We start from the raw sequence: 6,000 nt of genomic DNA, 5'->3' as shown, positions 1-6,000 counted from the left end.
TGTTTAATCTACTTTAAGGGACCAGGATCTCTATTTTTTGGGGGGTTAACAAACACTTTAATGTTGATTGAGAGTTTAGTTACACTTTAATTATGCTTTTTAGAGATATTGGGATGGATTTACTGAAGGCAAATAGACTGAGCACTTTTCAAGAGCAGTTGCTCCAGAGCCTAGTAAATGAGCAGAAGCTCTGCTGTCTTCCATCATCCAATCTTGTGCAAGCAAAAATACTGTTTTTTTTCCTTGCATGTGATTGGGTATTCTTTGCAAAGTGAACCTTTGCCTCATTTACTAAGCTCTGGAGCAACTGCACTTACAAAGTGCAACTTCACTTTGCAAACTGCACAGTCTATTTGCCTTTAGAAAATCAACCCCAAATGCCTCGTACACACGTACGGGATTTCCGACGGGAAAAGTCCCCATCGGAAATCCAGAGGGGAAAGCCGAGAACCTGCTCGGTTCAGTCTTTCCCCTACACACGGCCAGTTTCCCCAACAGGAAAACTGTGATGGAATTTCAACCGTGTGTATGCTCCATCGCAGTTTTTCCCATAGGAAAACTGCCAAAAACCACCGGTCAAAAGACCGCCGGCAGGAAAAAAAAATGGTTCTCTTTTTTTGTCCGGCGGTTTTTGGGCAGTTTTCCCGTCGGAAAAACAGCGATGGAGCATACACACGGCCGGGATTGCGGGCCAAAAGCTCTCCTTACATTTTTTCACTTTAGAGCACATCTTTTGAAAAAAAAAATGCACATATATTTGCAGAAAAAAGTTGCACCTTTATTTTTTGCAAATAAGCCTGCAAAGCATTGCGACTGCAATCCGTGGATCACAGGTGCTGTTCCAGGCTCCTGCAGACTCTTCATCCAGCACTATTCCATATCAAGGTACACTATTGACTTTCAGTTAGGTTACATTCACACGGGTGTTTTTCCACAGTGTAACTGGCAGTGGCAAGAATCTACTGACTCTACTGACTGTGTTTGACAGATGTGCACATCCAGCTGAAATCACCGCAGACAATTCATGGCTTTGGAAGCCACAAATAACAGCGGCTGTCGACAACCTGTCACTCAAGTGTACAGGCTCAGCAGTTGCAGCTAGCAAGCCACTTACACCTGTCAAACACAGTAGCAGGAATCAATGCATCCCTGCTGTTGCCATTCACACCAGATGGTACAATGCCCATGTGAATGTAGCCTCAGAGAGCTAGAAGAAGTGTCAATGGATTTTGAGTGCCACTAGGGACATCTTTATAAGAGAGAAGTTTCCTTACTTCTGACAGATTTCCTCTCACTTCCTGTTGTGTCTACTTGACAGAAAGTGAAGAAAAATCTCACACTGCAAATGCCAAGCAAATAGCGATCGGGAGCTTTTCGTTAGCCGCTGGTAACTGTGCCCTGCACGCTCTTGGCACAGCTGTATTGACACAATGAATGCAAATATGCGGCCGCTTGACTGAAGCGAAGGCCCACCAGTCGAGAGGTTGCATGTTTGCATGTGGCTGGTGTTCTGTCGAAATAGCCAACTTGTCAAAATCTCCATGTCACTTCCGGTGACTCGCCAGCAGCAGATTTTGACAAGTCTTGAAATGTCGAAATCTCCAACTACATCACTTCCTGTGTACTCGAGTTTACTCTACTGACCATGCTCACGCGTGCAACTGACAGAATAACGGAAACTCCCCTCAGCTGTTGGAAGACTTGACAAGTTTTTAAAAAAGGTCAGTGACGTACGTTGCGTATGGGCACTGCAGCGATTAGTAGATCCAAAGTAAACACGTTGAGTTCTCCAACAGTTGTTGGGGGTTTCTGTTATTCTGTCGGGTGCATGGCCAGTAGAGCAAACTCGTCGAAATCTGCTGCTGAAGAGTCACAGGAAGTGATGTAGTTGGAGATTTCGACATTTCGAGATTTTGACAGAACACTGGCCCCAAGGGGTTAAATTCAAATAAAAATAAACTAACATGTAGTATTCAATGTCTAAATCCTGGAGAAGCTAAAAGCTGCAAGCAAATAAATGGTCGTGTAGAGTTGCTGGGAAAAATGCAACATATGGTTTCAAAGAAAGGAATATTACTCAATTTTATGTATCAATTTTGTTACAGGGTTGTTATTACTGCATTATTGTCAATTTGTGCACAAGAAAATAATGTGGCTTCCTATACATTTTACTATATTGTAACTAACCCAAAACATTTGGTTTTGTCTTCTTATGGTGATATTGTCCATAATCATGTCAACAATATCTCAGTTGTTTTGTGACAAGTTGACAACTACAAAGGTAACTACATTTTCTTCACACTAAATTACGAAGCACAAACTGTTTGACACTTATCTTCTCCAAAGGTTAGCAAAACTTATTTTACATTTCGGAAGACTCTTTTGCACATTCAACAGCTCCAGTCACAGCTGTGTCGTTTGCCGTCATCCACTTTAGCGTCCAACAGACAAGGAAGCCCTTTTTTCCCTTAATGACAAAATTATTACTGTGCCTTCCTATTTCTCATGGGCTCATAGCCCGATGTGTGTTTAATGTTTTAATTCTTTCAACAGCCCTTCATTTAAAACCAAGCTGCTTAGGATCTGGCTTTTCCCCAGCGTAAAGAATATATATTCAATAGGCACTTCACCATGTTTTCTAAGGAATATAAATTATGCCACTTAGCTGAATGATGTTTCCTGTAGCTGCTAGCTCATGCTCATGAAAGGTAAAATGTATTAAATGTGCCTAAATTAATTTTGCACGCATGGAACAAAAAAATAAAAAAAACTATATATTTTTTTCATTGCACATTTAAAATGCTCGGGCATTTAATGTAATAAAAACAGTCCCGGTGCATGCATGTTTGTTGTAATCTATCTATTTATCTATCTACAGTGCCTTGAAAAAGTATTCATACCCCTTGAAATTGTCCACATTGTCATGTTACAATCAAAAACGTAATTGTGTTTTATTGGGATTTTATGTGATAGACCAACACAAAGTGGCACATAATTGTGAAGAGGAAGGAAAATAATAGATGATTTTCAATTTTGTTTACAAATAAATATCTGAAAAGTGTGGCGTGCATTTTTGTATTCAGCCCCCTTGAAGCCTCTCAGGTCTCGTACACACAACCGAGGAACTCGTCGTAAATGAAACATCGTTTTCCTCGATGAGTTCCTTGTTAGGCTTGTTGAGAATCTTGACAAGCTTTCTTTGCGTACACACTGTCAAGACAAAATCTTGTCGTTCTCAAACGCGGTGGCGTAAAACACATACGACGGCACTATAAAGGGGAAGTTTGATTCCACTGGCGCCACCCTTCTGAGCATGTGCGGGTTTCTAAGCATACACACGAACGTGTTTCTTGTCGAAAACCAGCCCGACGAGGAACACGACCAGGAAATTGAGACTCCCGACGAGGAAAAAGAGAACTTGTTCTCTTTTTTTCTCATCGAGTTCCATAACAGTTTTCTCAATGAAAAACATACAAACGACCATTTTCCTTGGCAAAAAAGCTCTGCCACCAAGTTTCTTGATGGATTCTGTCGAGGAAAACGGTTGTGTGTATGAGACCATACACATGACCAGTTTTCCCGGCAGGAAAACTGCCACTAGAGCTTTTGGCCGGGAATCTCGGCCGTGTGTATGCTCCCTAGCTCCCTTTCCCGTCAGGAAAACAGACCGGAACCCTGCTCTCTATTTTCTCGTCGGGTTTCCCGGGAGAGTGTTTCCTGCCGAGAAAAACAGTCATCTGTATGCTGTGAAAAAACGTGCATGTTCGATAACACTTCAACGAATGCGCGGTAGCATACAGGGTTAGTGTGGGGTGTAGCAAGATGGCGGCGACAGCATCGAATGTGAAAGGGCCTAAAGCCTAGTACGCACTAGCCGAATGTTGGGTGACATCAGCTGGTTCAATAGAAACTGGCTGACATTTGGCCCATGTGTACTGCAGCCGGGCCAACGGAAGCCGGCTTCTGTCGAAGGGGCATGACCAAAAAAGGTCTGCCGATCGGCTCCAGATCCGCACTCTCAGCCATTGACTGAGAGCGCTGACCAGAGTGTTCTGGCCGGGGGGGGGGGGGGCGACCCCCCTGTCAAAGCACAATAGCACAGCAGAGGAGATCGCTGTCCTGACATTGGATAGTTAGTACAGAAGCTCCACCCTGCTGGGTTGAATGAAAAAAATTATAATAGTGTCTTTCAATTGTGACACATTGATCAAGGCATATTTTGTGAACAAAAGAACTGTGGTATATGTGTGGACTGCATGCAGAAAGGTAACAGCTTGTATAATTATGCTGATTATATAGAACATGTAATGTTAACATTTCTGCATAAACCTAATCGTGAATAATTCTTGAAAGATATAGCTAGTAGTTTTAAAATGATCCCAGAAGTTAAATATGTTTTTTTATTTTTTTCGCTATAAAGAAAAAAAGACTGAAGATTTTGTAAAAAAAAAATTGTTTCTGTTATAAACTTTTGCAAATTAGTAATTTTTCTTCATACATTTTGCCCAAAATTTATACTGCTACATATCTTTGGTAAAAATAACCCAAATTGGTGTATATTATTTGGTCCTTGTGAAAGTTAAAGCGTCCACAAGCTATGGTGCCAATCTCTGAAAATTGATCACACCTGAAGTACTGACGGCCTATCTAATTTCTTGAGACCCTAACATGCCAGGACAGTACAAAAACCCCACAAAAGGACCCCTTTTTGGAAATTAGACATGCCAAGGTATTTAGAAAGAGGCATGGTGAGGTTTTTTAAGTTATCATTTTTTCCCACAATTCTTTGCAAAATCAAGATTTTTTTTCTTTTTTCTTTTCACAAAATTGTCATATTAGCAGGTTATTTCTCTCACACTGCATATACATACCACAAATTACACCCTCATGAAAACACATGCTGCTGTTCCTCCCAAGTATGGAGATACCACATGTGTAAAGCCTCGTACACACGACCAGTTTCTCGACAAAAACCAGCAAGAAAACTGCTTCTTGCCGAGATTCCCGTTCGTGTGTACTCAGGTTTCTCGTCTGGAAATCTGGCCAGAATCTCGACGAGAAAAAAAGAGAACCTGCTCTCTTTTTTCTCGTCGAGATTCTTGTCGGTCTGTTTCCTGACGAGAAACCCAAGAGTGTGTATACTTACCTGTCGCTGTGGAAACCCGCGCATGCTTGAAATGACTTTGACGCATGTGCAGTAGCTTCTGCGGCATAGGTAGGGTGAAGCAAGATGGCGGCGACGGCATCGGATGTGACGAGCGCATGCTCATCATACACGATGACGTCACTGCGTTCTTTACTTTCAAGAGAACCGCGGTTCTTTTGAAATGAAAGTCTGTACACTCGGGCGGCAAGAGTTTCTTGCCAAGAGTCTCATCAGGGAAAATGTGTACGAGGCCTGAGACTTTTACACAGCGTGACCACATACAGAGGCCCAACATGCAGGGAGCATCTTCAGGCGTTCTGGAGCATAAATTACACATCTAATTTCCTGACTACTTCTTACACTTTTGAAGGCCCCGGAGCACCAGGACACTGCAAACCCCCTATTTTGGAAAGAAAATACCCCAATGTATAATCTATGAGGCATATTGAGTCTTTTGAACATGTTATTTTTTTCTACACATTTTTGGAAAATGTGGAAAGAAAATGAAAACGCATCTTTTAACACAAAGTTGTCCATTTATACAACATTTCTAACACAGCATACCAAAAATTGCACCCCAAAATAGATTCTCCTACTCCTCCTGAGTATGGCGATACCACATGTGGGAGACTTTTCCACAGCCTGGCCACATACTTGGCCGAATACGGCCAAGTATGGCTGAGCATGGCTGATTATAGCTGGGTATGGCTGAGTATGGCTGGGTATGGCTGAGCTTGGCTGGGTATGGCTCGGTATGGCAGAGTATGGCTGGGATACGGCTGAGTATGGCTGGGTGCGGCTGGGTACGTCTGAGTATGGCTGGGTACGACTGAGTATGGCTGGGTACGGCTGAG

Source organism: Rana temporaria, chromosome 8 (genome assembly GCF_905171775.1).
Source record: "Rana temporaria chromosome 8, aRanTem1.1, whole genome shotgun sequence".
Classification (NCBI taxonomy): domain Eukaryota; kingdom Metazoa; phylum Chordata; class Amphibia; order Anura; family Ranidae; genus Rana; species Rana temporaria.
The sequence above is the reverse complement of the archived record's forward strand: the minus strand, read 5'-3'. Positions refer to the sequence as shown.